Genomic DNA, 14364 nt, shown 5'->3' on the forward strand with positions numbered 1-14364 from the left:
GGGCCAGTAAGTTAAATTTGCATCACTGCGTAGCAGAAAATGTTCCTAATTTGTTTGCGGATGGATGACAGGGTTGTTGACTAAACCCTTTTTTTTCTCATTTCTACCATCATACTCATACTCAAAGCAGATATTCTCACTGTTATTCCCCACTAACAGAACTTAGTATTTAAGCTACCCAGTGTGGAATAAATGAAATCACTTTATTATTATCACATCTGAATTTCCCCCAGGGATGAATTAAGTTTTTCTGATTCTGATAATTACTTTGATAGCTAACTTAGCATTTGCCAACTCCTAACTCTCCATCATGTCATCTAAATATGGTCCCTTTTCACTCTAAAAAAAACAAGTTGATGATGACCTCTTTGTTCGGTCCAATCCAATACCTAGATTTAGGTACATCTTGGATACTTGTGCAAAATCACAGATTGATGGCATTTTGATGGCCTTGACTTACATTACATTTTGCTAGCACATACTGTCGTTGTTACAGTTACTACTGATCATGAAAATGTGAACATTTTGCTTAATGCCAACCCCTGCAGTCACAAAACCCCCTGTTTTTGGGGGGCTAATTGGTCATGGCATCAGATCAGTAGAATAGTGCAGAGACTGTCTTACACACTAATACATGATACAGCATTTAGGCAGTGACCGAGGTTTAAACAGCAATGTTTGAGGTGGTAGTAGCTCAGTCTGGGACTTGGTTTTTTGAACTGGAGGGTCACCGTGTCAAGTTCAATACGCCAGTGAAGACCAAGACTGGAAATTGGTCTGGTATCTGATATCTCTCTATTAGTGCATGTCCATATAGGATCCTGTTTGTGCATGTGTGTGTATTTCAGCCTATGTGCGTAGCATGTTCGACAACAGTGTAAAATTGAATTTCCACTCGTGGGATTAATAAAGTATACTTTCTTCCTTCTTTCTCAAAATTGTTCCAATAAATTTCAATAGATCAGTGTATTATATTTAAACTTTGATTGACTTAGTACTGTTACTGAATTGACTTCCTTTCGACCCAAGTTCAAGTCTTTCTCGTCTCCTGCACCGGGGAACTGTCTGCAACTGTCTGCTTTTTGAGTTACAGGCTCACTGATCTGTGTGTGTGTGTGTGTGTGTGTGTGTGTGTGTGTGTGTGTGTGTGTGTGGGGGGGGGGGGGGGGTAGCTGAATGAAAAGAGCTTTGTTTGCTGCACACATTCTCCATCTAGCAGTGTCAAATGAAGCCTGACAAAAAAAGATTAGGGAAGCTGAAATCGGAGAAATGCTGAAACTGGACAGCATTGAAGGTTTGTGTGATTTTTGTTTGTCTCACATGACGAGCATGTTTCAAATCACATCATTTCATTTGTTAAGCAGATTTTTTTAGGATGTCAAAATATGTAGACAGAAAGTCTGTCAAACCTGACAAAGCAACAGGTCCACAATACCCAACATGTTTTGCTTCATGCAAATATTCATAATTGGTAGGAAAAAATATATATTTCTTATCATTACTTTGACCAAAAAACAACACAGTGTATTATTTGTCATGCCAATAGATAGATAACGCTAAAATTATTTTTATAGCCACTCTGCAAGGCTGCAAACCAAACTTTGAATGGAAAAAGTTTAAATAAAAACTCTACTCTACTTTAAGTACTGAAAACTCCACTTGTGTTAATACCAAAATCCGACCACAGACTGTGAAATGGTTTTGGATGCAGCCTCCAGATATTATTATTGAAGCCAATACAAGGCTTTGACTTCCACTTCTTACTAGCCCTCTTGGCTCTTAACTTTCATATTGAACTCTCTATGCTGTTTGCCTTTTATATAGCGGTTAAATGGCGTTTGTATCCTTAAAGTTATCACAGGAATAAATCACCAGCTGAACTGAATAAGCTATTGTGAAGAGATGTCTACATACGTTTTGATACGACATATCATGCAGTATTATTGATCAGTTTACTCATGGTAGTATCTCCTTAACCTTCTCATGTCAACACTGGACCAACAACACAGCTGAAGCTGGACAGGGCTCAATTTATCAAAATGGTTTCTGGGAAAACTTTAGCAACTACAAGACTGTTACTGCTCTTTGACTATTTGTGCTGCCTCTTTATTTTGGTATTTTCTTTGCTGCTGCTTAACAGTGAAGATTTCACTGTTCACTAGTAGAACTCCAAAATAGATTACTACCCTCTGTTAACCTCAGTGCTGATTTTAACATCGTAGGATAATTGCTTTGGTGGAATGTGAACTGATTGCTTTATGGCACAAAACAAGAGAAGGGCAGTTCCTTCAAGAGCAAACTGAACTGAAATAATGTCCATTTTCTTGCAAATTCAGAACTCAATAATAAATCTTGTTCACTTACAGAGGAACTAAACCTAAAAATGGCTACCCGCATCCTTAGTTTAACTATGCTACATGCAGTACCTTTACCAATAAGCAAACTACTCCGTACCTGTGTGTGTGTTCCCAGTGAGCTACAGACTGATCACCTGACCTTGATCTCAGCTTCTCTGACAGCTTAGAGACACTTTCCTTCCTCTCCCATCTGTCTCTTCCTGAACTTGAGAAGCTTACTGATACTTACATAACAGTGCTAGCGTGCAGCCATCTCCGACAGGTATTAGTGTTAGCTGACATCCAGCCACAGCAGGAGGAATGTGGCAGGCTGCAGTGGACTCATCACGATGTAAATTGCAGAGATTTTACTCAAATTGGCTTAATTTTCAGAATAAAATTGAGCTTCCAGATTCTGCAGCAACTTGTTTTCCAGAAGCCTTGCTTTAAACAAATCTCATTTTGAGAACCACAAATAATAATTTGAAGATATGCTTGAGTTTCTCGTATGCCTCCAAAAATTATTTATTTTCAAATCAGTATTCATTTTGCATACTGTAAATGGGATACTACGAAAACATCTGGTATACTGAGCTCCAACTTAAGATCAATTTCATTATCAATCTGGTTTTCAAAGTGTTCGAAAAACACTGATGCAAATATCTTCATAATACTTTTTTTGTCCATTCAACAATCAAAAAGTTAATCAGATAACTATCATGTGACAAGAGAAAATCTTTCACTTGGTTCTTAAATACACATTTTTCAAACTTCTGTTGGTTTATTGTCTGTTGACTGATAAACTAACCAATGTTGATCTTGATCTGGAGCTCTAGAGAGACAAGTAGTAACTTTTCAAGAACTAAGACAAGAATCATCTTTAGAAGTTTAAAGATGCAGTGTCAAAGCATCAGTGAAAAAAGGCTGATCGTGTACCTGAACTTTGTGTTAACTAGTTCAGTAAAGAACAAGCTGTAAAGTGCTCTTTGAATTACAATTCAAGAGATCAGTGATTATTTTCAAAACCCATTCATCTGTCAGTTATTCCTCCTGATTCATTGATTTTCTAATCTGTCCAAAGTACATGATTTACCCACAGCCACAGGTGATGTTTTTCTGTCCAACTAAATGAGGGAACACAAAGATACTATCCCAAGTATGACAAAGTGAAGCAATATTTAGTTTAAGAAGCATGAATTGACAAAACATTTGCTATTCAAGCTTTTAAAACAAAACCAGAAAAACAAATGTCTAATGGCTGCACTTGCTGTTGATTAAGAAACACATCAATCCACCAACTGCTGCAGCGTCATTTGAGTCAACGCCAATGTGATAGCTTAAAATGCATTAGTTTAACTTAATTTAACTTCATTAAGTTTATGACTTTGGCTTTTGTGACAAACAAATCAGAAAATGGCATTTCCATGTGTTTCCGATCTTAAATAAAGATTACTTAAGGATAACTTAACATGGCTGCAATCTAGGCTACGTGAAAACAAAGCGTCATTAGGAAATATCATTTTTCAAAAGCTGCACTTCTCTTCTTCCATCCTCTCTCTCTCTCTCTCTCTCTCTCTCTCTCTCTCTCTCTCGGTCTCTCTCTCTCTCTTTGCTGACTCTGGCTTTCTCTCTTCTCCTCTTTCTCTGGTCAGTTTCCAAACACCTTAAACTCAGCCTTATTTCAATCCATAATGCTTACCCCATCCCCTCCAACCCTCAGCTTCACTTAATCCCTGCTCCCCCACTCTCTGGACTGTGAGCACTGCAGTCTAATATGTCTCTCCTTTGCTCACTTCTGCCTCTATAATCATCTTCCTCTCTCTTTTCATCTACTGTGTCTCCTCGGCCTCCTCCCATGCTGCTGCTGAACACACAAATATCCAACCAAGATGGACTGCAGATGGTTACGGCCTAACCGCCTCACAATCCAACATTGTTTTAAGTAGGAGGCCACAACAAAAAGATACTATTTGCTGTTTACCATCTCATGATGACTTTCAACAGAGATTGTTGCTCATTTTCCATCCTCGGCATCTCAATAAAACCACAAAACATTACTAGTTGTGTGTCTTTTCTGAAGGGTGGCTGAATGCTTTTTTCACAGGAAACAAGGAAAGTTTTGACCCAGCAACGTGCTGGTCACAGGCTTGGTTAAAACTAGAAATAATTTAAAACTATAAATATAAATGCACAGAGCTCCAATTTAAAGTAAAATGACAAGTCATCCTCTGTTTTTCTGCCTGACTCAGAGAACTGGCAATTCTGGCAAAAGCTAGGTAGGTCAGCCCACCTAGAGCAGATTGGAGATTGTGATGGGGGAACGTACTGTTCCAGATCTGCTTCAAAGCTGATGATTTGTAATAAAAGCCTTTTGGTGACTATTTTTTGGAGGACACATGTAAAATGCCCTTTATGATTATTATCTAGAGCTGGGTATGTTTGAGTTTTATTGATACAGACACTGTTTCTAGAGATTTCCTATTTAATTTCCCAAATAGTAAACAAAAGGAGTCATCTTACTGATAACAAACTATTTCATCTTTCACATTGTTGTGACGTTAGCTGCGCAACGCTAAAGGTACAATATTATTGCGATACTCGAGACACGATACGATTCCATTGCAATTGTTAACATTTTGCGATATGCTGAGAATTGCAATACAATATGTTGCGATTAAGCTTTTTAACTGTATTATGCCCACTACACTAAACTAAATCAAGAACTGTTTTTTTTATTTAAATAAGATAAAATTCTCAGTCTGTTCATCTCACTTTTTATTTGTATTTCAATTTCGATATCGCTAAACAAAATATCGCGTTACTATACTGTATCAGTTTTTTACCCCACCTCTAATAGACAGATCCTGTCTGCAGGCATTTAACCTTTGTTACTAATAATATTGGGTAACAGCTCATATAAACCTGTGAGCAGAACTGTGGATTCATTTTTTTTACAGGTGCATCACATTTGATATCCTCAAGTTTTGATTTCCAACGTCAATATCATCTTGTCTGGACTCGGCTTAGGTGATACGATTATCCATTTTTCCCAAAATTGATAGCAATTTTTTAGTTATGTAGGCCTATATCTAGATATGGGGAAAATACACAACACAAGCATATAAAAGCACATATCTTGTGTAAAGCATCAATTCTTTGTTTGCACAGTTAGGTTTGTCTTTGACTCTTGTCTTTTGACGCAACAACAAAAAACAACAAAAAACTTCCATTATTTAGCTTCAATATGTTAATCTTGTCATAGTAAGAAAAGGATATGTGTAAATAATTACAATTAACAGCTTTCATTTAGCTTCCACAGTTTGTCATTCAAGAACCAGACTCGTATCTAAATAAAATGCTCTTCGGCCTGCAACTCACAGTATATCAATGAACTATTTTCCAGTAAAAATGTCAATCAAACTACAAAAAGGCAGAAAACTAGATTAAATACTGAAAATGTAAATCACATTAAAGTTACCAACAATTGTGAAACCTTCTATACCAGGGTGGATCGTTACAGCAAAGTCTCCCATCAACCAGATATTTGTTAGCACTTATGCTTTATAAATGACTTCAACTATTTATCTAAAATACAATCAAAACATAAATCAGAATCAAGTTTGAATGTTTGCGATATGATAGATGTTTCTTTTGGTGATTCTTGACTCATCTTACACTGAGTAACAATCTCTTCATCAGGCTGCATGTTTCTGCCAGTAACTCTGGAACTGCAGACGCAGCAAAGAATCAAAGTCTGTGGAGTTAGATAATTAGAAACCACTGATGCATGAAGTTCAGCTTGAGGCTTGAGGGATTTATATGTTTATGGCATTCTGATCCAAACACTGAGATCTGTTCTAAACTTTGAAGTTGTAACTTTAAGCCATGGCCTCTCATTCCATATTTCTACCGTCATTCAGCTGCGGAACTATACCAGTCATTATCCAATTACCAGACTGCAGTTCACTTCCACTCAACAGAACGGGGAAACTGTCCACAGTATATTGATGTTGTCCCTGAAGCTCTCACTGCTCTTTCACAGTCAGACAAATGAGCCCAAAATACAGAGCAGGACCAGGGAACATGAATCTACTGCAGCAATAAACACACACACAAATACACAGCCTCACAGCTTGCCCAAAACAATCGTCTGGGTGCCTTTTAATCAGTGAAGCACTGTGGGCCGAGAGCCATGAAAAGAACACAACTTCCATAACAAGCAAGAGGGGAAGGCTCAAACGATCCACTATGCACACATTTATTTTCCGTTCATAAACACAAGTAATGGCTGTGTACTTGAACTCTGACTATAGAGCCAGCTGCAGAATAAATATTCTGATATTTTACAAAAGGTAGAGATGCGACAAAGAGGCATACATACTTACAAAGAGTATTAAGATAAAAAATAAAGTACAGTGGTAATATTTCCATCAAGCTGAATTATTTTCTGCTATGTTACCTTTTACTTTGACTTGCACAGCCAGAGGCAGAAATATCCATTAAAAGCCTGGCAAAAAAATGCCTATGAACAAAGACTACATGTATGAATCTACAGTTGTAGGAATCCTACAGGCCTTAAAAAGTACAGAAACACAAGAACTAAATGTTTGCAAATGAATGCATCACTGTGTGAAATAGTACCTGATGAACACTAAAATAGATTTAAGACACAAAAGAGCACACAATACTAAATAATAACTAATGATGATTACAACCTGAAATATTAAGCCTTTATATGGTTATATTTATGCATTGTTACAGATATTTTTAGGATTGACGAAATCAGTGGGAACATTACCCAAGCTTTGTGTAACACAAGAACATATTGTGTGGCATGCCATTTTCTTTGGATTTGAAGTACCTCAATAACAGGGAGTCAGGACAAAAAAAGAGTTTCAGGTTGCTGGCAGGCCTTAAGAAGTTCTCAAAATAACTTTGTCATGGAATCGTTATTTCCATATTGGACAAACTTCAAAAATAAGCCAACCAAAGCATTCAGTGGATTTTTTTTTCCGTGTGCAGCTGCAGATAACCAAGAGTTGAAAAAGTCTATTCAGAGAAACTAGATAATACACAATAGGACCTGCATGAGATCTGCACACATTGTTCCTACAAAACCAGAGAAAGTCAGAGCAGAGAATAAACCGCTGCACACTCTGAGACATATCAAACACACACATGCAAACACACGCATAAAGAAACTATTCACATCCGGCCTCTGCAGTTCTCAGTTATGTAACACTGAGTGACACATTCCAAGATCTGAGCAGCTGAACTCTAAGAACAGACTCGTCTGCAGACACCCTGCATCAGTAGTGGTCTTAAAATGTGAGCACAGGTCTCTTCACACACTGACTGGTGACGCAGACAGATCTAACATCAGCCTCGTTGCAAACAATATGAAGTAAAAACAAAACAAAAAGAATACTGTTGATCTCACAGAATGGAGCTACTTCATGTCAATCAACATGAAAATTAGAGAATTTGCTACACAGAATTTTTTGACAATTGCAACAACACCAGCAGTTTCAAAACTTGAGCTGTATGAACCGATTCTATTATTTTACCATGCAATTGTTTAATGGTTCAATTATTCCAAATTATAGTCCAGAAATGAAACGAGGATAAATATTAAGTCATAGTATTACTACAGTGGAATTGAACAGAACTTAAACTTTATTTTGATTATCAATAAACAGTAAAGTTTGTGCTTTTGTTTAAAAAAGGGTATGCCAAAAATAAATAAAAAATAACTGTGGCATTGCATGAAAAGACAAAAACAGCAAAACTTCACCTTTAAGATGATGACATCAGACAGTGTTCAGTGTCAAAGATTGGACGATGATATAGCTTCAGTATCGAGGACCACAAGTCACTGTCTGGACTCAGGAATTTACTTTGGCTAGACTGACCTTTAAGATTTAGTGACTGAGGAACCAAGAGGAATCCAAGAACCACGTCTGTGTAATGCTTAAGAGGTGCATTCTGGTCGGATAACTGCAGTTTTGCTGACACATCCTTGTTTGTTATAGATTCAAATTCCACAGTGAATGTGAGCAAATATTTATTATTGTGAGTTTGGGATCTTGTCTGTATTTGTACTCCATCTTAACCAATTTTTTTGGGAGATAGTCAATAAAATCTGCAAAAAATTACTTGACTTCTTATAATTCAATCTTCCTGTTTGAACGTCATTCTTAGCATGTTTTTAACTGGTTCAACTCGTATTTGTGTGACAGAAAATGTTTTGTATCGATAGAAGACTGCACCTCCAAACAATACTATAAGGTCTCCAGTGGGGTACCACAAGGATCAATTTTAGGACCATTACTTTTTAATTTGTACATTTTACCCCTGGGTGGTGTCATCAGGAGGCACAGAATCTCTTTCCACAGCTATGCTGATGACACTCAGCTTTATGTAGCCGTGTCTCCTGATGACACCAGACAAATTGACTCACTTTTTAATTGTATTTTAGATATAAAAGCCTGGATGTCACAGAATTTTTTGTAGCTCAACCAGGACATAACAGAGGTTTTAATCATCGGTTCAAAGGCTCAGAGAGAGAAACTGGCCCCCAAATTACAAAAAATAGGACTCAACCCAAGTCAAGAAGCACGGAATCTTGAGGTGATCTTTGACTCAGATTTTAATTTTAAGGCCCACCTGAAGGGTGTCACAAAAACAGCGTTTTACCACCTGAAAAACATTGCCAAAGTGAGGCCATTTCTCTCTCTTAGCCAAACAGAGAGACTAATGCACGCTTTTATCACTAGCAGGCTGGACTATTGTAACGCTCTCCTTTCTGGTCTTCCTAAAAACACAACCAATCGGCTACAGTTTTAAAATATTCTTCTCCTATGTATTAATTTTAATAACTTATTGCTTTTATGTGTCGTATTTTATTTTTTACATACATACATATTTTTTAATTCTTATTGGTGTGCATTAGTATCTCAATGATTTTATCAATGATTTTATAAACTACTTTTTCGTCAATAACTTTTCTGCACTCTTGTAAAGCACTGCTTTGAACTGCAATTTAATTTGTCTGAAAGGTGATATATAAATAAAATTTGATTGATTGATTGATTGATTGATTGATTGATTGATTGATTGATTGATTGATTGATTGATTAGCATAAAACTGCACCCACTGCCAAAACTAATATTACTATAAATTTTACTTCTATAAAATTATTATACATTTATTACTATAGATTTTCCGATAACAGCTCTGCACATCTTCTGGTTAATTATACTTCAGAAGTAAAGAGGGCGCCAAAATGTTGACACAAAAAAACATAATAAATTCTGGAGGCCTTGATGTAAGCAGAAAAACAAGAGCTTACATAACAGAGGATGACCATGTTTTTAAGTCTCCTGCTCTGTCCTCTCCACCTGAGACTATCTATCATGTGTTTCTCACAGCACAGTTTGGATCACCTCTTATGTTAACCTTTATTTGCACCTGCATTGATTTATTTTTGTTTCTGATGTCATGTAAGAAAGAAAGCCTCACAGACATAAACAACCGCTGCTCACCACAATAAAGCAAGGCCAATATAGTAGAAATCAAAGGATGACAAAGTGTTTGTAAAAACACCACTAGCCTATGCACAAAATGCATCAGACATTACTACTGATCAATGCAGCCCCGAAAAAATGTGCATTTTTACTGTTTTTACCAGGTAAGAATATATTTCCCCAATTAATTTCTAAGTAACACACCTTACAGGTTGACACTGCAGACATGACACCACCTTATTATTGCTTTTTAAGCAATATCTGCATCCCCACCATAAAGTAGCCTATGTTATGCACCTGAGGACAACAATCATAGAGCAAACAGAACTTATCAGGAAGTACTGCCGATCTGCCTTCAAAATAAAAGCCTGGGTGGGTGCACAACAACTAACGCTTTCAATAGTACATGTCAAGAGTATAACAACAAAGAATTTAGGTCAAATCTGTAGCTTTACAAAAGGAAACCAGATAAGTTTACTCTAAATATTTAGGGTATGCAAAGACGTTGGCTTACATTGATATTCTCTCTTTAATAACTTAATCTTCATTGTCTGCCCATTTGTTTTTACTTTACATTTGTAGTATATAGTCATGTGATTGATGTTTGGTTTTTTTAAATGTCTTGTAAATCTTCCAATCAACTTCACATTTAAACAGTTACAAGGTCAATATAATAGACTATAACAGCATTGGTTGCCTAATAAATTCTAAATTAATGATTGATTGACTGTTGCATCTCTTTTTTAAAAGTGCTAGTTAACAAGTATTATCTTAGCTAATTATTGAGTAATTGTGTGAGTCTTGAATAATTAACCTAGGCTAAATTGTTCTGAAATGTAAAATGTGGTTTGAGCAGGCTTTTGTTTTGAAAGTCCCAGCAGGAAGCCATACATCCCTTCTCTGTCCATCGTGACACTGGATGTGTACCGCTGTTGTTATAAGCAATATCAGATCAATATGGTGAAAACATAAGGGTGCAGGCCGCTGGTGTGACAGCAATAAGCCAGTCCTGTTTATCATTTAAAATTCATACATTTTGTTTTAACGTGTGTTTTGTTTTTTTAAGGCAATTTCAAGCACATAACGTTTCACGACGAAACACGGTGTCATACTCTTCTTCAATGCCTTTGTGTCAATGCGATAAAATAAAATAATACACAAATACCTACTAAAACAGCTAGCACCACCTTCCCATACAACACCGTTATCGACAATACTAGTCCGTATTTAGAAGACAAAGCAATTAGGAGCGGAAAGCCCGTCACGTCTTCACCGCTATGACCGACCGAGGCATCATTTTTCAGCCTCCGACGCTTTTCTTCTTATTCCTCTGCGTCTTCTCATCCATCACCGAACAAATAACCTGAATATAAATGGAAAATGGAACCCGCTCACCTTGCCGCAGCTGGTCGACAGCGGGTCTATCCTCGATATAAAGCATGTGTAGCAATAGAGAACCGTGCTGTTGTGATGGTAGTCCTCGACGTATGGGGAGATTGTTCCTCTACACAGACTGCAGGCAGGCGGACAGCGCCGGTGCATCGCCTGATGGGCTGGGCTGTAGCGGCACGTCAGTCTGAGGTCACAGCTTGGTCCCAGACCAGACCGGATTATCTAACCTTGGGTGGGACGGCTGGTTCGCATTAGGCCTGTTACCTCTGCCAGGGATACAGTGTATTTCTATTAACTACGCTAAAGCATAAACCTAGTTAGGCTAAATGTTAGGCCATATTTAGATAAGCCTAGCGTATAGGCCTAGTAGTCCTATAGCCTATTATAAAAGACAAAAGTGCTTTACTTTATAAAAAAAAATGACAACATGAGGATGATACATTTTTTGGCATATAGGCTACATCCATAATGTAACATCATTACAGATGAGTGACTTATTAAAGGACAAACCTGGAACACAACTAATTTGTTGCCTACTTCCTCAAGGATGCATTGCATCATACAATCAGTCCCTTCATATCCACATGGTTTTAAATTAGTGCGTTTTTGAATCAATTTCTATCCTTAGGGTTGAGTCATGGATAGATAGATAGATAATACTTTATTGTCATACGTAGTCACTGAATCATTTGATTAACATGAAAAATGTGTGAACAGGCATTTGTAGGCTATATGCCATAGCTTTGGCAGTGATCAGTTGTCAACTATATGTTGAACATAGCCTATGTGATTTTGGTCCCACATAGAGAGGGCTCTCCACTTCCATTATCATAACACCAAATAAAGAAATATATGGAGAAGGTGACTTCCTTCCTGTTAAAAACAACTTTCTTTCATTAAGTATAACATAAATTGACAAGACCAAATGCCAACTGTCTTTGTGCTTAAATGATCAAATTTAAGCTTTGAATGATACGTTTTCTGTCCCTTAAATGCTTTTATGATCATGCTGTACAAAAGTTCTAGAAGTGATGTCAGAATCAAGAAAAAATATCAACTTTAGAAAAAAGGTAAAAATGTGTATAAAGAGAGCAACTCATGTTACCTATGCTCTTAAAGCAGACTGTATTGGCCATATTACCAAATCGTTAGATTATTTTCAATCAGCTGTCCTCAGAACACAATTTTGTACGAAGCAGAATCCTGGGTTTAATAATCTGACTGTCCGTAATGTTTCATTTATCTTTTTATCTATTTTTTTTGGTCTGACTTCATTTATCTCCCTTAGCCCTACAGTCCCCCACATTCTCTCAGTCATGCTTGTACTGCAGTCAGCAATTTAAGAGCACACATTCTCTTTTTCTAAAGCCTTCACGTTCACGTCCACAGTATAACAGATTATTATAGATAATTGAGCACTAGTTGTTATGAGACATAAAAAAGTTATTTTAGATAGGGTTTGTTTTAGATTTATAGATAGGTTCACAGGGCATTTATGTTATTGGATAGATGCATACTAGTTGCATACTAAAGCCTATGCATGATATTCTCATGATATTTGGTACAAACTAACTATAACAACTATTTTTCTATTGAAATATGTGCTTCATTGTTGTAAATGTCTGTATACAAAACTGGATGAGACAATAATTTATAGTCCCAACACGCTTGTACAAATGTAAGAATCTAATGCCCAATAATTCTGTTTGCATCAGATACCATTGAGTTTAACATAATGCTAAAATCTGAGATCCACATACTTTTTTCTCTGAATGAATGAAAATTGAAATGTTTTGCTTCAACTGAAAGATTCAATTAAGCATCTGAAGCTGCATGTAGCTTTGCAGTTTTTCAGGGGACACAAGAGAGAGATGATCAGTGGCGGTTCTAGACCACTTTTACTGAGGGGGACAAACTTGGGCCTGTTGTTTTGTCAGAAGGGAACATTAAACCAAGGTGAAAAATGGACAAAGATAATTGCTTTAATATATATATATATATATATGAGTCAAATACTGTGTATGTGTTATTAGGGGGGCTCTTCCTTTTGGAGGGGTGGCCCCAGGGAGGACCAAGCTCAGTTTTACTGGGGCACTGGCCTCTGTTGGCCCCTTCCTAGAACCGCCCATGGAGCTAATTACTTGATCTGATTTCATTGCTGTGCATTGGGACACTAAAGTAGACAGATTGAGAAATTTACTTTTTTACAACAGTTTCTAATTAATCAAGTTACAGTGAAAAATGTGTTTGATCAGGTATGAAAGAGTAGGATTCAGACCTTAGTAATCCCTTTCCCTTATACTGAAACTGAGCTCCATCTGCTGTTTGAATAAAGTAACTGCATTTAAAAAGGGCCTTAGACAACATTGAACTTTTTTCCCCCAATGAATAACTTCCTGTAGATGTTTGATGTTACTATTTGTAAAGCATGCTTAATGCACAGTAGACTACACATTTATATGCTTTCCGTTTGTTGAATAAAAAATGTTCTCTTTTAATTAAAAGCCAGGGTCCATATTCCAGATAATAACTCAGTCAGCCTGCTTTGACACATCTGATAATACTTATCATTTTAAAGCAAGTTTCAAAGTTTTTGGGACTATTATTATTAAACCTTGAGGGAACAAAGCATGTCCTATTTTTCCAGACCCCTACCCTTTAAATCAAGCTAAGATCTCTTAAGTAACTGCAGGGAAGAAACCATAGAGATTTAATTGAACTTATAAAAGTTAGTTACTTATTGGGCTCTTGTGGGCTCACCTTACATGCAAAATGGAAGTCCAAAAGTCATCAACAAAAATTAATACATCTCGTTAAAAAAAAAATATATATATATATCAAATGTTCAATGCTGTATGCCTCCAGAAAAGCTTCAAGAACTCTTGGAAGTGTCTAAAAATCTCTGAAAATGACCCAAATATCATAGATCAAACACCATTCACATAGTTAATCCCATTATTTTGGGTTTTGATAATGTAAACTGAATTACATGTATCAATGTGGCTCTAAACTGAATAACCATTGTGTGAACACTTCAGTTGCAATCATTACTCACACCTGTTTCCAATCAGCCTTCTAAGAGGAGAGTGCTATGATTGGCTTCCATAAC

The 14364-nt window shown here is 36.7% G+C and overlaps 1 protein-coding gene across 2 annotated transcripts in view; it reads right to left on the reverse strand.

Annotated features, from left to right (window-relative positions):
* rusc2 (RUN and SH3 domain containing 2) overlaps window positions 1-11399 on the reverse strand; it is a 40995-nt gene extending 29596 nt beyond the window's left edge. For both annotated transcript variants that reach the window (XM_065966589.1, XM_020640744.3), the window contains exon 1: window positions 11259-11399. The gene's annotated coding sequence lies outside the window, so the exon portion shown is untranslated. The remainder of the gene's footprint in view (window positions 1-11258) is intronic.
* Between the last annotated feature and the right edge of the window lie 2965 nt (window positions 11400-14364).

Source organism: Labrus bergylta, chromosome 2 (genome assembly GCF_963930695.1).
Source record: "Labrus bergylta chromosome 2, fLabBer1.1, whole genome shotgun sequence".
NCBI classification, from domain to species: Eukaryota; Metazoa; Chordata; class Actinopteri; order Labriformes; family Labridae; genus Labrus; species Labrus bergylta.